Genomic DNA, 21,335 nt, shown 5'->3' with positions numbered 1-21,335 from the left:
TCAAGCCAGTTTCTGTCCCTGCTGGTTCCTCATCTGCACTGCACTTCTTTCCTGTCCTGATCTAAGCAAACATGGCACGCTCTCCATCCCCATGTGCCCTTTCAGGCTTGGCCTCCGCAGCCTGCACAGCAGTGCGGTGTAGTTAAGTCTCCAGGCATCTCCTGGTGCTCCTCTGCAGGCACGTAGCAGTGAGCTCGGTTCAGAGGTAGAGAAGACATGGTGTCAAGCCTACTGGAACTCCTGTGACTATGTTAGTGTGGCACTGAGCCCGAGCTAATAAGCCCTGGTGAGAAGCCGGATATATTAGCTTGGGCTTAGCACCGTGCTAATGCAGTCAGGCAGCTTTTGGATCAGAGCTGGCTTACATCCCACCCGCTTTTAACACTGAGCTTGCTCGTCTTTGTCTACAGTAACCCATAAAGATAAATCCCTCGGTCCTGTACCAACCTTACTCTCAGTTTCCCTCTTCCCTGACACTGCTGATCTCTGGGCATAGCCTCTCCTCCTTCATAATCCCCTCCAGGTTCAGCTCTTGTCCACAGACTTTTTTAAAGAGAGTTCCTTTTGATAACTCTCTGGCCTCAGGATGGTTTGCTGTAGGCACGCACTGAACGTGCACTCCTCTGCTCTCAGTTCGGGTGCTCCATTCCAAACCCTACAGCGTTCACTCATTGAAGCGAGCCTTGATGCCCTCCTACAGCTCCTGGGAGGGCTACTCTGCCAGTCCATTTTGGCTTCTAGCTCAAAAGCAATTCTCCTGGCTGTGAGAGTCAGAGATGGAGGTGGGGACAGGACTGGAGTGTGTTGTGCCTCTGACAGAGACCCAATGCAAGTGAAGCGCAGGTGGAGATACATGAACTGGGAAGTGCTCCTGGCAGAGGGAATGGTATTTAAGTATCCCAGACAATGACAGTCCCCATCCTCCCCTATCACATATACTGTCCTTCACTGAGCCACTGAACCTGTAATTCAAACTTCTGCTCCAGAAAATGGGGGCTATCATGGTGGGAATTCCTTTAAAGAAAAAAAAGTTGTCACACTCTTAATGTTAGCAGTACAATTTTTGTCATAGCCAAGTTCTTGGAAATGACAGAATAGATTTAGCCAGAAGAAAGGAAAATGCAAGAAAGACCTCAGCCACACATTTAGAATTTGGTAGATTTATGAGCATCTAAAAGTAGGATCTCCTAATGCAAATGGTCTGTCTGTCTTAGCAACAGGTGATGATACCAGCATTGCTTATACTAGATATCAGTTTCCTGAGATTAATTTTAGGGGAATGAACATTCTCCTTTACTGAACATTCTCCTTTGTATGAGAATGAGAATATTACCATCAAAGCATGTGCATAGCTTTAAACTCTTTTTTCCTTGGACTGCTGTTCCTCTTTCAGTGACCCAGACCAATGTATTAGAATCGTATTCATTATACAACGTGGCAAGGTTTGATAAAGACAGAGAGGATGCTCCCGTTCCAACAAGTTTACATAATCTGCTCCTTTTAATATACTAAATCCTAATGGGCAATGGAGACAGTGGAATGCTGAGACTCCTATTTTTCATCACTGTTAAGATTAAAAAAATAAATAAGTGACTGTGTAATTGCAGTAGCTTGCTGTAATAAAAACAAATCATAAAATGACTAATCTCATCACCAAATAATTATAATAAAAGAATTTTTTTTGAAAGATTAATTTGCACCAGTCTGTCCCAGCATAGCCCTCTCATCTAAAACTATTAGCACTATGTGCACACAAATCAGGCAACAGGGAGTAAGGGAAGCTTGCAATCAGACCTAATGTCTTCCCTTCCTCTCAGCCCCCAGTACAGGACAGCCACTTCCTCTCTACAAACGCTTTGCTCAGATCTGTACACAAGTCAGGCCACATCTTCCGGGGAGGCTCAAAGTCTTTGCAGACACACAGTTGCCTTCAAAGCATCACTGGAAATTTGTGTGGGAAGACTCTAAAATATTAAAACCATCTTATACTCTTTTCTTCTAACCCAACAACAAACCCTCTCTAAACTTATCTACCACTTCTCTGTTCAGTTTATCGTGGGCTGCAGAATAAACTTTCTGACTACTGAAAAAGATGCACAAATGCATAAGCTATATGCACACCACATGTGCAAAGGAAAACAAATAGAGACAATGTGTATGTCCCTTCCAGGAAGACAGTTCTTTTCCAGAACATTAAAAATATGCATAAGTTTTTCCTATATTACCAAAAAGCAGGCAAAAAGAAGGCTGGTGTCAAGAAAAAAAAGGCACTTAAAAATGTAGCTCATCTATCCTAAATCCAAACTGACTTACCTTTTGGATCAACACTTCATTGCCATTTTGCCTGATTTTCTTCTCCCACAGCTCACCATTTGCAGATTCACAAGTTACTTAAGCCACGATCTTCAGTTTTAAGAAATCCCCAGCTAAAAGTTTGCTACAGCATTCGTAACCACAGCCCAGCAGCAAGCAGGACGCAGCACTGCTTCTCCTCGCACAGCGCTCGGGCAGCCAGCCCGTACTGACTGCAGATGAGAGACTGTCATGTTTTCTCTGTTTCCCCATTTCTAACCTAAGAGCCCCATTGTGCAGCAGGATGACTTTCAGGGACACATCCTTCATACCCTCTCCTTGCTGCCAGATGTCCTCTGCAGCTAGTTCATGGCTTTCATTTTTGTATTTCACAATAGCTTAACAATTTTGATTAAATTTCCCAGTCCTGATTAAATTTACTAGTCCTGAAAGAAATATGTATTATTCTTAAAGAAGGTGGAGAGGTCAAAAGAGCTGGTCTCAGTTAAATCCTCAGAACTTCTTTTATTTCACATTTCTTTCTGATTCTCAAATCCAAGCTTCTGCCACTGCTTTATATAGATAACTAGATCCCTTTGAAATATGGTCAAGCTGACAAAGTGTGGGACAGTATGATCAAGATGCTGTATCTCTGAAATACCTGGCACAAATGCACAGAGTGCTAGCACAACTCACTGCACAGAGAGAAGAGGGCACTAACAGACCTTCAAAGGCTCATGATCAGTTTCTGTGGATGGATGCTGTAACCCCACAGATAACAGTGAGAATGGATCCATTGGCTTAAATCTAGCAAGGATGTAAAGCAAACAGGTACCAGAAATTCAGTGTATGTACTGGTTACTGAAAACAGGCAAGACACAGGGAAATATTTTTTTCTGATTAAATTACATAAAAATAGATTTGACTTTTGTACAGTTGATGTGATTTTGCCAATCACCACATCGAAGAAATCTAAACAGGTCCATCTGCATGCTTATAAACATGTACAAGTGTTTAAGGGACACAATATGTTAAAAAAAGTCAACAATGATGGTTAGTCCATGCTTCCAATTATATTCTTTCTTCAATTAGTCTTGAAGAAACTAACACCTCTATTAATCATTTCAATTAACTCCACGCACCACATGACATCCGCACCAGCAGCCCATATGTTGCGTTCCAATCACCCAAATATTAAAGCCTTTTTAATTGATTGATCTAAAGAACATTCAACAGGCTCAAGGTGGCAGCCAGCCAGGAAATCCCAAAAGAAGATGACAAAAAGGTGGGGGTGCTAAACCAGCTTCCCAATTTGTTTTTCCTCTTCCTCCAGGGTTCACTAAGTTAATCCAATCACAGCCCATAAAGCCCCTTTTTAATAAAATAAATAAACAGATAAGAGAACACACATGTTGGCTTTCCCCCAGAGAAGCCCCCTCCGCTAAAGCTGGAGAGCCATCCTGTTAAGAAAGTGCCGCATAGGAGGGTGCATTTTTTATCCAGCAGAAATATTTAGCTTGGCTGCCCGCCAGGGAATGCTGAAAGAATAGACTGAATTAGGGGATTTACCTTCCACGTGTTTGGCACGCGTCATTAGAGGCTCTGAAGAGCTTGACTCTTTCGCTCTCTCACTCTCTGTTTTTACTCCCCCTCACCAGAGCTTTGATGCAGAGAATAAGTATGAGCTATAAGACCTGTTGATGTGTTGCAGTTCTAAGTGTTAGCATGGTGGCTTCTGTGCTGTCGAAGAAAACTGATGCCCAGTTTCTGAAGGTAATTTTTTTTTTTTTTTAATTCCAGTCAGGTATAGGCTGACACATTTTAAAAGCATTTGCTTTATCACAGAAAAAAATCCCCATGCTATTTTTCTTTCTTTTCCTGACAACAACAACAGAAAGTTTTTGAAGTTTTCTGTAGACAACTTGGAGTAAGTGGCTTAAAAGTAAATTTCCTTAAGTGAAACTTCAACCAAAAAGAGTATTTTAGGGGCTCATTTGAAAGGTTAGTTTTGTAACAATAACCCATGAATTGCTCTGTCTTTTGACTTTTATATGCTGTCATGTGGAGTTATGTTATTTTAAAAAAACATTTCTTTACCTAAGTACTTTAGTCTTGCAATTACCTATTAAAATCTATAACCAGAAGATGTTAGTAGAGATGATTGATCTATACATCAAGTAACTCAAGCACCTTCTCAGAATTTCTTATTTGTGAAAGACTATATTTTAAGTTTGCCTCTGCCACCTTAACTTAGGGAGAGAAAAACAAAGAAAAGACAAAACCCCCACAGTTTCCAGATAAATAAAATCATGGAGGTCCTTGAACCAACAATAAACGCAAACGTTTGTATCTGGCACATGTGTGAACCCTATTTAAAGGGCAGAGTTTTGCAAAACAACTCACACTGCCACTAACACCCATCCACTGAGCTGGTGGGAGCACTGGGAGAGCCCTGCTGCAGCTGCCTCTGCCATACCACCTCATCACAGTATCAAATAAATACAGGCCCTATTCACGCGCAGTTTTTATCACAACTGATTAAAGCAAATGAGTTTGGAAGCTACTTGTTGACATGTTTACTCAAAGCAAGATTCAAGCAGAGTTTCTGAACTAGTTCTGGCTGTGTCTTTATCCCATCTTTGCTTGCAAATACATCGAAGTCTGACTTTGGTTTAGCTAAATTTGTGCCACCAGATGACAGACTTCATATGCATTTTCATCTCTCTTTCAGTTAAACTAGTTCATTGGGCCTTGCTTATCAGAAGATCCTGCAGGCTACAGAAAAGCAACTTAAGGGATGGATACTGGCCCTCAAATGAAAATAGGAGATATTAATCGCTGTCAGAAGAGTGCTGAGGACCCTCTCCTTGCTGAATGTAAAACACCAAAGCTGTAGGGACCCCTTCTTAGCTTAAGGACAGACTGATAGTTTATCACTTCTTAAATAAATCATTCATAATTCATAGCCAGGTTGAAAACCACACAAATAATGAGCTCTCAGTATTACTCAGCGGAAAGTGAGAACCAGAGTTTTCCACCCAAACCCGTAGAGGCTGACAAGTTCAGACATGGTTTTCTGAGCTCCTTCCTGGACCCCACATTTTTAATTCAATTTAAAGAAAGCTAGGCAGCCACTTCCCCCATGTCTTTGAAGTAAAGATGCTAACATCCGTACTAATAATACAAACTACCCCTTCTTTTATCAAAGGCTTCAGCAACTGCAAAGGCTTTCTTTCCACCACAAGGAAAACCTGCAAAAATAAAGCTGCCTAGTTCTGCTGCCAGCAGGGCAGATTTGGCTCTATACACTGTGCAGATGCCCACCAATACCTGAAGCACTGCTTTATAAATTCATAGAATTGTTTCAGTTGGAAAAGACCTTTAAGATCATAGGCCTTAAAGATCATTAGGCCCAGCATTACCAAGTCCATCATTAAACCACGTTTCTAAAAGTGCCACCATCTACATGGCTTTTAAATGCCTCCTCCAGAGATGGGCACTCCATCACTTCCCTGGGCATCCTGTTCCACTGCTTGACAACCCTTTCAGTAAAGAAATTTTTTCCTAATATATCCAATCAGAACCTCCCTTCGTGCAACTTGATGCTGTTTCCTCTAGTCATAGAGAGCAGTAAAGTCCTCCCTGAGCCTCCTTTTCTCCAGGTTAAACCACCTCAGCTCCCTCAGCACCTCCTCATAAGACCTGTGCTCCAGACCCTTCATCAGCTTGATGTTCTTCTCTGGACTTGCTCCAGCACCTCAATGTCTTTCTTGCAGTGAGGTGTCCAAAACTAAAAACAGGATTTGAAGTTGTCCTCCCAAGTATTGAGCACAGGGGGATGATCACTGCTGGCAACACACTTGCTGATACAAGCCAGGATGCCACTGGCCTTCGTGGCCACCTGGGCACACTGCTGGCTCATGTTCAACCACTATTGACCAGCACTCTGAGGTCCTTCTCTACCAGGCATCTTTCCAGTCATTCTTCCCCCCCCCCAGCCTGTAGTGTTGCAGGGGGGTGTTGTGACCCATGTGCAGGACCAGGCACTTCACCTTGTTGAACCTCATACAATTGGCCCTGGTCTGTTGACCCAGCCTGTCCTGTCCATACCTCTCTGCAGAGCCTTCCTGCTCTCCAGCAGATCAACTCCTGCTCAACTCCGTGTTGTCTGTGAACTGACAAAGGGTGAACTCGAACTCCTTGTCCAGGTTGTCAGTAAAGAATTTAAACAGAACTGCCCCCAGTACTGAACTGGGGAACTCCACTGACTGGCTGCCAGATGTATGGAACTCCCTTCACCACCACTCTCTGGGCCTGGCCATCCAGACAGGTTTTTACCCAGAAAAGAGTGCACGTGTCCAAGCTCTAAGCAGCCAGTTTCCCCAGGAGATTGCTGTGGAAGACAGTATCAAAGGCTTTACTGAAGTCCAGGTAGACAACATCCAGAGTCCTTCCTTCATCCACCAAGCAGGTCACCTTGCCATAAGGAGACCAGATTAGTCAAGCAATAAATCCATGCTGGGTGGGCCTGATCCCCTAGTTCTCTTGTACGTGTCACGTGATGGCACTCAAGATGATCTGCTCCATAACCTTTCTGTTTCCAGTGGAGCATCTCTGCTGCTAAATGAATCTCCAAATGACTGCCTGTGCAGCATTTGAGTACTGCGCACCATTAGCAATAGGAACTGCAATAAATAATTCCCTATCAGTTGTTACCACATTATCAGAAAACAGAGTAAATGTTCTGGACTGACAGTCCCAAAGGAAAAATTCCTCTGTGAAAAGACTGTGGGTTTAATAGAAGGTAATAGTGAGTTAAGATACGGATGCTGCAGGCTCGCATTCCATGACAAAGCACCACAGGGCAGCACATTCTTCTCCATGTGAATGTGTAAGGGAAGGTGTTTAGTTTTCTCCACTCACCTGGCACAAGGCTGCTTTCCCATAAAACAGTCAGTGACACAGAAGTTGCATTTCCGTTAGGTCTGACCTCCATCATGTACTGTCCCAGGAACATGTGGGTTTCAGTGACTGTGACTGGAACTCCCTGCCTACTTTGCTTCTTAAGTAGATACAGTGAGACCCAAGCGTATTTCAGTATTGTGATTGATGTTTTGAAACTTAGGTCAAATAACAGAGAGCATTGGCCTGACAGTATCAGTTCAGTGGCAAATTGCTTGATGTATTTGTCATCATTAAAACAAACTTGTGTTCTAACACACTCTGCTTATCATATTTACAGAATAAAAATATGACCTTTAAAGTGAAATAAAAGAGCTCTTTTCCCCCCCTATATTTCCTCCCTCTGTGTTTTTAATTAAAACCAGGCACCAACATATGTATCCATCTTTCCTTCTGTAATAGTTTGGGATTCCACTTTCAAATACCACACAGATAAAACGAACGTTTATGTGTTAGTGATTCGCAATGCAGTAAATTCTCCTTTCCAAACCTGCCGTCTTCATTAAAATCTTATTTGCTTGGTAATCTCCTTTGATCGCTAAAGTTATAAGAAGCCCCCTCCTCTTCTTTTGATACTATCAGTGTAGCTTTTGACCAGAGAGCGTGATGAATTAAATGTATGACAGATATGACAGGTGAGGAGTGCTTGGAGAGGGCTTAAACAGCAGGGATAAGACAAAGCCCCCATTTAAGAACAAAACCCCTACCCGATGGCTAGCCCGTTAATGACCAACCACTCTATTTGTCCTGGTGGATGAGGAGCAAGCTGATACTACAGACAAAGCTTTGTTAGCCACGGGGCTGTTCTTCAATCAGGCCACACAACCAACTAATTGAAATGCTCAGTTTTTCTCCCTCAGGATTTGATATACAAGCTAGGGGGTTTGTAGGTATACTTTTTTTCTTTTTTTCACCCTATAATATATTAATTCAGCCACCACAAGTTTACAGCTGGACTAAGTGGAATTACAGCATATAAAAAAAAAAAATCTATCTGCAGGGATCCAGCTAAGCCCTAGAGAGAGACAAGTCCAGCAATACAAATCCAAGGAAATTTGGAAGGCAATCCATTAGGATTACTGGGCTTTTGATTTTGGAAGTCACAGGCTCAAAATATGGAAGCCATGAACTCTCATCTTCCTTCATTTTAGCCTGTTTTCAGAGGACTTATTGACACCCCCCCCTTTTTTTTTTTTTTTCCTATTAAAACACATTAATCAATGTGGACAGAATTATATTGGTTTTCCACTATATTTGCAAGGAAGGAAGACAGGAAAATATCTGCTTTCCTGAACTCATAGTTAACACACTCTTTAAATATGTAGAAAATACATTTGAAAATTTTAAAGTTGCCACAAGCAAACTTGTCACTCTTCTCCTCGGTTAAAGACCACTCTCCCCCTCTTTAAAGTTCATTTAACTTTCAGCATGGTGTGCAGTACTAAATGTGGAGTTTCAGGCTCCAGTTACTGTAAACCACTGGCTGCTTCCCAGAGGTAAAGAAACCTCTGTGCCTCCTGCAGACCAGGATTATATTCTCAGTGGGCAGTGTCTCATTTTAGCCTACCAATCTGTGGTTAGCAGAAGGCCAAGAGTTTCCAGGGGTAGGTGCCAATGCAACATTCATTGTTAAACCCAACTGGTAAAGAAAAATTAGATTATAGGGATGCAGCAATGATTAGCATATAATAGAAAACTAACTGAAGCAAGAAGAGTTTTCACTTTCAGAAGAAACTAATTTTTTATCTCTTTGCTCCTTCCTGTCCTACCCTCACAGTGTCCTGTGGCTGAATCACAGGTGCTGGTATCAGGAAACCTGGGTTCTGTTCTTAGCTCTTCCACAGGCCTCTTACGTGGCTTCTGGAACCCCTGGTACCTTTTCTGTGCCTCTGTTTCCCTATATAAAAATGCAAATATCCCTACCTATTTCAGAAGAAGTGTGGTTTAGTGGTTTAAACCATAGAATAAAGATATCTGAATTCTCAGACTGAATACACTATCAATTTCTGCTGTGTCTTTGAAGCAACTACCCTTACTGACCCAAGGGGTCAGCTTCCCCTGGAAAATGACGCATGGCCAAAATCCAGGCTTCTTGGTAGAACACATGTGCTATTTTTCAAGTGGTTTTTCAGTCTGAGTGAGAGTTCAGCCTCACCTTGCAGTGAGACCATTTATGCGAAGTGCAGAAGAAAAGACAGTCTGAGCTACAGCCAGCAAAGCTTTTGGAAGCTGCTCTCACTAGAAGGCCATGCTGGCCTTGTCTCCAAGTGTTTGTCTCCAAGTATTTGTCCCCAGACCACCCAGCAGAGCTGGTTTGACTCTGGCTCAGCCATTATAGTCCTAATTCAGCATATGCAGGCAGAAGGCTGAAGTCCCAAAACCTCACCAAGCAGGATAAAGGGTTGAAATGATAGCTTTTCCCTTCCCCAGGGAGCACTCTGTAACTTTTGGCTATTTTTCAGCAAGCCACTGTGTCTCTCACGCTCTCTCCTCCTCCACTTTTCCTCCATGAAAAGCCCGCCAAAGTTTTGAGTCCATTCAGCTTGGAATAAGTAGCAATTTGAAAAGTTCTGCAGAAGTAGTATTTCCTGTCTGGCTGTATCTCATGGCTCTCTGGCTCACTGGACATTTGCAAAGGTTAATTAAATAATGCTTAGATATTCATGATACATAAAGTCCTAGACAAATAGTGTTAACATTATTGAGCATAAAGGGGTCATTCAGAGAGAATAACCTTCTAGAAATCTAGAGGGAAATATTGTTAAACTCACAGAAACACACATTTCTTCACAATGTACTCTAATCAAGCTAGCCAAAGATGTTACTAACCTTACTGAAAAAATAAAAAAAAAACAAAAAAACAGCCTGATTTTTAGGAAAAGACCATAGGGATTCAGATAAATAAATAAAGGGGGAGGGAAGGAACAAAAAAACACATTAGTCTGGTATATTTTGTTTTTGAATGTGCAGATCTGAACAGAAGCTGCTTTTTTTTTTTTCAGACAGCTTTCCAATCTCCCTATTAGTTATAACGTTATAGTCTTCTTACACATGTTGCCTACTAGATGTGCTCTGACGTTTATAGATGTCAACCCCGTTTCTTAATTCAAGACATTTGTCTCTTGTGATCTCTGCACCTCTGGGTTAGAGTTCCAGCCAAAGAGGTGAGCCAGCTTGTATCTGCAACGCAGCCATAAAATCCTCCAGTGCTACATCCCTGAAAACTGCTGCTGTCCTGAGAAAAGGCCTGGATTTTGTCTGTCTGCAGCTCAGCACCCAGAAAGGACATTTTGCAGAAGGGCTCCGTGGACATTCAGGAAAACTGCTTTCAGGACCTTATCTGAAGGACAATACTTAACTTTCACCACCTGGGCCTGGCCCCTGAAAGGAAACAGTCACACTCAATTATTGTCTTTTTCTAGACAATTACTATTTAATCAAACCTCCAGCTGATATTAACTGGTGGAAAAAAGGCTATTTTTAGTTAGGACAGTGATTCCCCCTCACTCCTTTCATCTATGAGTAATGTATTTCCTTTTGCTCTCAGTACCACAAACCAGTCCACACCAGATGCTCAGTATTAGGTAAAATTAAAAATGTGGGCATCATACCCTTTGAAAGATGCTTTGAACTCAAATTAATATACCTAAACCCACTATTTAAATTAAAGATATCCTGTCTCTCTGCTGTGTAGTTTTCCCTTTTATCAGAAAGGGAATTTTATTCCATTTAAAGGTTTTTTGGTTCAGCTCCACAGACCACGTTTTGACTTAACAACACATTGCAATTTCCTTTTAGCCGCAAGAATAAAGGAAACGTATAGAAGCAACACTATAATCTTGTCAAGCACTCTCTTTCGTTTCCCTGAACAAGCCTGTTCGAGAAAATGTGAAGCCTAAGATTTTTAAGATCTTATCTGGAAGATGTTTAGAACATGAAACACTTTTATTGAAAACAGACGTATGTATTTTTATGCATTTACTGATGTACCTACACACATAAAATATATACCTACTAAATTCTTTTATGGACAAGAACAGAACAGCCTGAAACCTGCAGAGGGTTTGAAGAGTTCGATCTTCTTCCCTCAGCATTTTACTTTTTCCAGACTTTTTCCTGAAATCTGCATGGATACTTGAGAAAGCCCCCCCAGGGAAGTAACAACCAGGGAACTCCTGCACCTGTGAGCAGGGCTCTGTAACTGCTGCCAGAAGTAAAAACATGGGAGCAATGTAAAATACATTGATTTCTCATGTACCTCTATGTATATAATAAAAAATGGGCTCCTGCAATACTTGTGTCGCTTATTTACATGTTTGATCTTTTTTTCAAAACACAATGATATAAATGCAACTGCTCTGCTTCTGGAGCTACAGACCTGAGGCAGTTTGGTGAACCTATTCAGACTTTACATTTCATAAGCAAACACCATCCACTTTCACATTCACTTTATCCTCGCTTGATTTTCACCCTTGATGTCATTACTGACAACATTCAGACTACAGGCAGAGGTCTAAGAGCTGCCTTTGGGCTCCCTTTGGCATTGAACCACACAGCTGTGAGTGCTATGGCAATGGGCCTGACCTTGGTTTAGGTTTTGCTGGCCCATGAGGTGTGCCCCAAACACATGGCAAGCCCAGGAGGCACCCAGGCATGCTCTGGGGGGATGCAAGCTTGCGTGTGGTGCTGCTGCCTCTGCAGACCTTGAGGTCTCTCTTGGTCCTTGGCAGCTTTGCCAAGGTGCTGGTGAGGTACTGAAGGGCAGCTCGGCCCTGGCCACAGCACAGGGAGAGGGATTTGCCAGGAGAAAACCTACCCACCAGGATGTAGAAACCAACGCTGAACCTGCTGCACTAGACATGGCCAGTGGTGCCATGAAAATGTACTTCAGGACAAAGCAAAGAGGCAAGTTAAGCATCTGCAAGTCCTCTCAGTGCGGGTTAGACAGTGATAGTAAGAAAGTTATCCCCAAGAGCTTTCTCCTTGCTGGAGGTGTTGAGTTAACTGGTGCTGACCTCTCACTGACCCACAGGCAGCATCCGCAAGTGGTGTGTGGCAGTGGCAGCCAGGAAGCTCTTCTCCCAAACAGCGCCCTTTCAAAACACCACTCCGAAAAGCAACAGCTGAGGTGACCCAGGAGTCAGCTGCCCAGCCCTGCCCAGCATGGAGGATGTCTCCCTTCACTCTCTTGGGATTTCATCCATCTTCATTTGCTTTTTCTTGCTGCCATTTCCTCTGACTTTTCAGACTTGGGACAGTGGTAGCTATTATTCATTCTCTTGTTTCTTACCGGCGGTGCAGCAAAGAGCTGCAATTTTCCATCAATAAATACCACATCAGTGCTTATTCAGCCATTATTTTAATTGCTGCGTTTTTTGCACAGGTATCTCTTGAGTAAAAGCAGGGTTTACTGCATTAATATAGTTTAGAAATCTAAAAGAGAAACATCTCAATGCAATTACTAAATGTCACTCTGGGTAGCCACAAAATAACTTGCTAATGAAAACTCTGAATAGGAATGGAAATATAACTGAGGTATGAAGAATGTAATTGTTCAAACCATTTGAGGTTAAGCAAGTATGAACAAACCTCCTCATTGTGCACCCGTTTTGTCTATAAAAAGGGTGAAGATGTGAAACAACAGGACTTACCCCTTCCACTACGAACAGTGGTGTAAACAACAAGAGGTTCTCCGATTTCCAGCTAAACCAAATCATTTAGCTCTGGGTAATTCCAACAATTTTAGTCATCAACTTGCAAAACTGCATAACTCATATTCAGTTGACATCAATTTGAGTAATCTTGTTCCCACGTGTGGTTGAGGACTGATATATTTTGGTTTCACAGTAGGGAGGGGGAAAGCTAGCCCTTCTCTTCCTCTCTGCTTCTGAGGGTTCAGGAGAGACAGCGAGAAATGAAGCTGTTAGGGGGGAGAGAATTAGGGGGGGAGATAAAAAAGGGAGCAGGAGTCCTGGGTAGCAGATTTCGGCATCAGATCATGTTCTCCATTCTAAGAACAGACCCCAAAACTCTAATACCTTAACCTTCCTCCCCAAATGTGAGAAGGCTGGCTGTCTAGCTTGCATTAGTGGATAACAATGGTGAGGAAGGCAAACAAATGTGTCAGCTGGTGACAAGAACCTCTCAGCTCAATAGGAAAGACAGAAAGAATCAGAGATTTCTTGTAAGAGGAAGAGATCTAATGACTTCCCCAAGGTTTAACTGAAAGCAGAGAGCAGGGATAGGAGCTGAACCCACAAGTCCTGAATCACAGACTTTTGTCTCAATCACAAGACACTCCTTCCTCTTGGATGTTTTGCGCTATCTAGGGTAATCAAGAAAAAGACTGCCTTGCCCTTCTAAACCAGGAATTGAATACTAAACCCATGTATCACCTGGAAAATTCAGATGTCTTGATAAAAGGGCAATGGGTTCCCAAAAAACTACAAACCTTGCTATGTTGGTCATCTGTGTTGAATCAAGATCAATTTTGATGGCATCAGGTTAGAAAATGCAGAGTTGTTCTTAGAAAAGATGCAAAAGAGCATGTCTACACCATGCAGCACGCTCTGTTGCAAAGCCTGCAGAGTCAGCTCCAAGCCTGCTGGCTGTGGAAAAACTTAGTGTCCTGAGGGGCATTGCCATATCAAGAGAGCAATGCAGATATATCAGCAGCTAAGTTAATAAACTCTACAGCTCAGAAAGGCACACAAATTTAAGTCCAGGGACATCCACTCTCTCTAAGGCTACCTCAACCACTGCTCATACTCTTGAAGGCCGCTGAACCTCGTTCCATTATGCAACCATGATCCTTCTTGCTTTCCTGCTTTGCCAAGGTTGGGAACCGATATGGTTGTGCTCTATAAATGTGTTGTTGGGTAAACAGCAAGGAGTTATTTCTTCAGGTTTTTTTCAGGCCAAGATTTTCATAGAACAACAGAACTGCCCCAAGCAAGTTCAGGCCAAAAGTACTTTAATCGGAAAGGGGCTTTTCCATCACAGCAGTGAAGAAAAAAATCCCAGCCTTGGTAAAACAGGCCTCACTAATTAGTAGAAAAACGTTTGCTTTACAAAGTTGCCTTTTCCATCAGATGACTATGCTGAGAAACTGAGGAGACCTCTTCTAGACTCATCTTTTCGAAGCCTTCTAAGGTATTTTTAAGAAATATCACTGTGGTCTAGGCACTCGAATACTTCCAGAACAGTGAGTTAGTAAAGTGTTATGCAGACATTTTTTCAGAGCACAACCTATATAATAAATTTTCCATCTCTGGAAATAATTCTAGCTGACTGAGGAGTATACATGTATATATGCATGCCCATGAACTCATGCTATTTTCAGTATCAAGACCCATCTTCAAGCAATTTCTCACTCTTATAAAGCATTTATCTTATGTAAAACAGATGCACGTCTCATATTAGGCTTCGTCGTTTAGTCTTAGATTGTGAATGTCCCTTTTAATTAAAATGGGAAATACAAATTTCCTCATTTAGTTCCAAGCCTGAAGCCCACTGGCACGAGCAGCCATCTGCAGGTTCAGCTGGAACCCTTTCAGCATCCCACAATAAGTCTGCTGGCTAAATTAAGCGTTTTTGGACATGAATAAACCAGTGCAGCTTCACTGAGCTGTGCCTGTTTACATGAGCTGATAAAAAACGGAATTAGTAGTGATGTATCCCTCCTGAGTCCTGAAACTCCATCATCAGTTGTACCATTAGCACTGTTTAAAATCTGCATAGCTGATGAAACGAGCCTCACTTGTTGGCAACATCTTTTAAAGTCTCTGCTGTAAGCCGTGCCTAGTGGGATGAAAAACAACTAAATGAGAAAAGCAACAAACATTACAAATGGAGATTATCAAACTGCACTAGAGGTGAACTGAGGGGGAACACTGATGATCCCTAATGCAAAATAATTCAGTCATAGCTTTCTCATTAAAATATCTCTTTTTTTTTTTTTTTTTTTTTAAGTCTTCCCTTTTCTTCGTGTACCCAAATGAAGACGGAAGCAGGCATTTCCCTTCCCGATGATGGAAGTGATACCAACTATTATGTCAGTATTAAGTGAACTTCCTTCCATCCATTTCTGTGGAGTTAATGTCGTCTGACTCAAATGCGATTATTAAAAGTGGGCTGTTCGGTTCCAACAAACTAAAGCCTTGCAGGTTTATAGGCACAATTGCTTCAGGCTCCTCCTACGGGTGATCTGATAGAGTGTCTTTTGAATAGACTCAAAGAAACACATTTTCACACCTGTCAGGCCTAGATTAATATCCCTGCTAATTGCACTTTAAGAACGGCCAATTAGTTCTAGTTATAGAAGCTTTCATGGGTAAGGGGGAGAAGCAGCCTGTTATCACCATCAGGACTCATTGTTTTCCTGAATAGATTTGTGTCCCAAACTGCTCGTGCCTCAGCGATTTGACTGGAAGTCCTGCTGCACGCTACTGCAATGATGCCTTTATCCCAGTCCCAAAACCGCTTCAATGACGATATAGAGAGCAGAAGGGACCATGATTGTAAAAGGAAAACAATCCCTATGCCGAGATTACAAAACCAGAAACCCTTTTCAAACCAGAAGAAGTATGCTGAAATTTCCTAATAATCCCAACTTATTTTTTGTCAAAGATAAAATCTCCTTTTTGCTCTAAAGTGATAGTATTTTATTTGTAATAAAAAAACGCTTGCTCCAGCAAGGAAAAAAAATGCCCAATCATGTTGCTGAATTTGCAAAAGACAGATAAGTGAAGTTCTGGCCTTGAAGTGGCAGCCTGAAGAGTAACACTGCAGAGCCAACACCACGGTGGGACACTTGAAAACAAGTCAGGGACCAAGGGTTAGTCCAGCCATTGGAACGTGACAGGAAGGCTAGTTAATAAACACCAGCTAACCCCTTCAATTACAGCAATAAATTGTTCAATTGGTTAAATGTCCACAGGTTCTGCCCCAAACACCTCTGTGAACTGTTTAATTAGCAAACTCTTGCATCACTGGACGATTAGATCTTGGTGAGCGCGGCAGGGACACTAGGCTCCCAGGGAGTGAGGGGCGCTGCTGCCCCGTGGAGCTCCGCTCCGCAGGGCTTCCTTCCCTTTGAGCCACGCAACCTGCAACGTTTTAACCGCTCTGGAGAGCATTCTTTCAGTGCCACCTACTTTTAAAAACAGGATTAATATTGTGCGGCCGAATTACAGCTTAATCGCCATTCTTTCCACATCAGTTTTCTGTATTTCGATAAGAAGCCCCACAAATTACAGCTTCTCACCTACCACAAGATTAGATAGCCATGCACATGAGACGGGTTACGTAGCACAAGAGATACCGAGTACCTGGAAACTGCATGCTGTACAAAACAGACCTGCAGATTAAAAGTCGGCAAGGCTATTTCTTGAAAATATTTCACACACTGAATTTGGAATTATCTCACCAATAGTTAGGAACATTTGAAACATTGTAAAATGATTTATCATTAGGATTACTGCTGGCTACAAAGGGTATTTAGAGTATAGTAATGAGGCATATTCCACTAAAGCATTAAAAAATTCTGATATAAAAATAAAGTTTTGGTAAAAGCTATTTAACAAAAAACAAACAAAAAAACACAACCACTTATTTCTCCTGAATAAAGCAACAAGTTTAACTTGATCAATGAGGATCAATTAATAGTTAAAGACTCACATAAGTTGCCTTCGTTGGAACTTTATTGACTTTGATTTACCACTGATACTACATATTCTGATACTAACTAAAAACCACACACTGATCCGGGGGGGAAATACGTGGGTTTTAAAAATGTTTATATTAATTAGATCCATTTACCAAAAATTTCATGCATGAAAACCAAGTAGTCAAAGGAGATAAGTGCTATTTGTTATCTTTAGACAAAGAGGAGAAATTACATTTCCAAGCTGAAGTTTTCTTAATGAACTAAAACGAAGCTAAATTTATCACAGTTGGGAATAAAATACATACAGTTCGTTTGCCTGTGGAAAGCTACAAGCGGTAGCTCCCTGTCTCTCTAGCAAAAGTGTTACTTTGGAAAAAGGCTTTAGGCAGAAATGTTCATTAAGAACCAATTTTTTAATAATATTGAAGAAATCTACCATTTTGCACTTCTGCCTAAGAGATCAAGCCTGGATCCTCAAAGGATATCCAAAGAACAGACAGGCAATTCCATTTATTGAGGAAGGATTGTGCTGGACCATGCCCTATCCTCTACTGTGCAAAAATGCACAAATCACTGAACTAAAATCAGGATGCCCCTGGCTGAGCTTGCTGGCTCCTAGGATTCCTCTGCCGAGTACTGTGTTCTCCCACTGAGCCACCTGGAGAGCCTCACACCTAACTCGAGCTTGAAGATTCTTCTCCAGGGAAGTACCAGACGGGTCTACATCCGCTACGGGAAACCTGTATGTTCAGGGTCGTGTTACTGCATCAGGTTTAAGGATATAAATGGTCTCACTTGAATTAACATGCACATCTTGCACAGCTAAGCAAAGCAAACTCTCTACAATCGGGTTCACGGGAAGATTTCTGCTGACTCTAACTGTGTCAGTCTTCTACAGAGCAATTCGAACGCAAATTTTAATCTTTAAGTTGCCAGATCGCACACAGAATAAAATACTGCAGAGAGACCCTTTAGGCTAATAAATGACATCGGTTACCTCACGTTTGTGCATGGTGCTCAATGTTAAGGAAAACAGTGCTGTTAAATTGGTACCATTAAAAGCTGTGTACTGACTGTTGTGTTGGCTGTTGCTGAATCCGCTGGAGGGGACAATGTAGAACTACTCTCTTTTTGTTTTCTTTTTTTTTTTTTTTTTTTTTTCCTTTTAGTTTTGTAGTACTAAGCGAATTAACATCTCTGAAGTCTCGGGGTCTCAGGATAGGCTTTCAGGCGACACCGATTAGCACGGCCTCACTGAACTAAACAGACTGAAGCAATTCAGGCCATTGACAATCCACGGGGGCAGGGTGGGGAGAAACTGCAAATTAGGAAAAGAATAGAGGACACAATACCAGCACTGATGTCCTGGCACACAGGCTTTTATTCTGGAGATGGTTTACAAGCAGTTCGTAACCTTTGGACTCCAGACAGTCTGTAGAACCAACAAGAGGAGGTTCAAGATTTGGCCTGAACTTTCCATCCAGCCCTGGCCCTGTCAATATTTGGAAGATGCACTGGAACTCATAAAGCCTCCATGAAATGGATGTTCGTGGAAAAAACAAAACAAAACAAAAAAACAACCAACCAAACAAAAAACCCCCGATACTTGCATTTATAAAATAATTTTAGACTTTATTCCAAAAAGGTATTTAGGAGATAAAACTTAGATGTTCTTAAAATAAGTTTAAATATTTTCCCAGAAAAACAGCTAAGGTATTTAACAAACCTGGAGTAAAAAACTAGTCTCTCATTCCAGATTCCTAATTTATGATTTGCTTAAAAACTTTTGATTTATAAACTTTTTTTGAGTTTATAGAATAATCCATAGAAATGGCACAATTGTGATTTTTCTACCTAAGAAAAAAATTACTGGAGAATTTACAAAACAATATCATCTGCGTTCCAGGTCTGTCATTATTTCATTGATCTGTTTAAAATATGTTAACCTTTCTTTCATTCTCTATTGTAAATCAACTCAGTTATCACATGAAACCATACTCTGTCAAGAGAAAATTATTTTAAGAAAATAACTTAAGCTACAAATTAAGGTTTTTTTCTTTGATAGTAAATGTTAGTAGACTAAACAAAAAAAATAGAGGTATGTATTTTATGAATGAAAGATTCTTAAGATAATCATTCCAAGGACTTTCATGTCATGTTAACTAGAAAGTGTCATTTACTATTAACTTGACAGAGCTTTTTTGCAACCAAAGTCAATGAAGTACACTGTTAATAAACAACACAAAACTAAAAGAGAGTTATCTTTGAATTCATCATTTGTTTCTTGTCATGTGTTTAATAGTCTAAGTCGCGGAGAACTCAATTGAAATAAACATACTTACACCAATGCAAGGATAACCCAAATGAAGAAGGAACTGAATGCCCAACAATATTTTAACAAATAATTTTTATCTGGTCAATAAAAATACTTTAAATGCATCAAGTTCTAAACTTCTGTCCTGAGCAGAGGTTTCTATCGTGAGCAGTTAAAAATCTATTACTTTATTCAAAACTAGCCATCTTATTTGTTTGTAGAGGTGGATCACTTCATTCCTCAAGGGAGGAAAAGTTAGTCTGAAAAAATAACCACAAAGGACAATTTCTGAGGTAATGAATGTATATCTCCTACTAGTCAGGATCAAAAAAAAAAAAAAATGAAATACCAACTTACTCTGCCCGTAACTGTGAAAAAGCAAAACTCTGTTTTTGCTCTAAGTATGCTTTTAAAGCCTTCAATGCTGAGTTCTGGGTTTCTACCTGTAGAATAAATAATTTGCTTATCCTCAACTGAAGCTTACTTTTCTTATTATAAATGCATAGAGGGAATTTGTGTTTGCCATTAAAAAAAACACAAACCAAACCAACCAACCAAAAAACACCCCTATTACAACTCATCCAGAACCAGCGTTTTTTAAACAGTTCAATAACTGCTCAAATTTAAGATACTAAGCTCATTTTATAAATCAAGATGACTAATGAAGATGACCACACAATGCTAACACTGCGAGAACTGTGCTTGGGTGAGAGGTCTCTCACATACAGAAAATGTAAATGTTTGCCTTGGTAAAACTTCAGAAAAGAAGACTGTTATCCCATATGCCTTACAACAAGCAATTTCCACCAAGTTTTCAAAGCCCCCAGCATGCAAGCATGTTCCACAATTTTGACTCACCTGATCTATTAGGTTTTTGCCTTGTACAGAAAGCTCAAAGTTTCAGCACTATCTTGCCCCTTCATACTCCATACAGAGTATCTCCACACTGCAACCTCCTGCAGAAAGCATGATCTTGCCTATTTCTCTCTCTTTTCTCAAAGCGTTAAAACAAAGCTACACCAACTATCCCGAGAAGTTCTACTGTGTCAAGCACCTGGTTCAGACCACAGGCAGTTAAAAAAGTCAAAATAACAGCTGATTTGAGGTCAGCCACCCTACAAACTTCGTAACATACTCAGAGACCCTACCCTCATCCCTCCTGTCTTTATTTGAAAACAGCAGCTCTAGTAACGTGATTCCTTCCTTCCCTTCCCTGTTTGAGCAGGCAGTGAAAGCCCTCCTGCTGTCTTCTACTTCTAAGAAGAAAGGTTTAGTCTCCAACCTGAACTAGCCTGTCTGTAGAAGTAAGACAACTCATCCCACACTGATAGCATTTGTTTAAGGAACACAGGTTCAACAGAGCCAGTTAACCATTAGCTAGCACCCATACAGGTCGTATTACACTCCTTATGCACACTTCTTAAGGTATCCTTATATGAAATTTAATTTAAGAGAAGCACTTGGGTCAATCAGTCTCCTCTAAGCATCGCTGCAGGGTGACACCAACTGCCCCAACACAGAACATCACGATGCACATTGAGCCAGCCCTAGGCGAGAGCTCCATGTTGGCAGAAAAGATAGGTGACAAATACCTCACTTAAACAACTCAAATGTTTATTACTGATACCAAAAACTGCTCAAAAAGCATTCACAGGCACTAAAAATTCATGCTAGATGTTTGTAGATTTAACAGACATCCCTAAAACCAGTCCATGCAAACATTCCCATACATACATCCATAAGCTGCTCAACTCTAGAGGCTGAAAACAGCAGCTGTCTTCCTAAAAAATAGTGGAAAGTTATCATACTTTTCAAACCTTTTTTTTTTTTTTTTTTTTAGAGTCTCTCAAGTTACTTATGCAGGTCAGAAAACTACTTAGTGCTGCCATTCTTTTCTATTAACCTAAATCTTGAAAAAAACTTCAGCTGCAATGATACTTTGTCATGTAACACAAATTATTTTGTCAAACCCAAAGCACGAGATTTATTATTATGGACTTTAATCACAAAACCATCTAGCAGCCACAAGCGAGACCACCGTGCCAGTCATCATGTAAATGCATAGAAAGAAACCTCACCAGCTCAAAGCATTTGCAGTCA

At 41.1% G+C, this 21,335-nt stretch overlaps 1 protein-coding gene across 1 annotated transcript in view; it reads right to left on the bottom strand.

Moving 5' to 3' along the window:
• Window positions 1-20,522, bottom strand: part of PRDM1 (PR/SET domain 1) — a 56,109-nt gene extending 35,587 nt beyond the window's left edge. The window contains exon 1 of the mRNA XM_027895171.1: window positions 20,094-20,522. The gene's annotated coding sequence lies outside the window, so the exon portion shown is untranslated. The remainder of the gene's footprint in view (window positions 1-20,093) is intronic.
• Between the last annotated feature and the right edge of the window lie 813 nt (window positions 20,523-21,335).

Source organism: Empidonax traillii, unplaced genomic scaffold, assembly GCF_003031625.1.
Source record: "Empidonax traillii isolate 1590-97213 ecotype Southwest subspecies unplaced genomic scaffold, ASM303162v1 scaffold16:size2589160, whole genome shotgun sequence".
Classification (NCBI taxonomy): Eukaryota; Metazoa; Chordata; class Aves; order Passeriformes; family Tyrannidae; genus Empidonax; species Empidonax traillii.
Note: the sequence above shows the minus strand (reverse complement) of the source record. Positions and strands in the feature narration are given on the sequence as shown.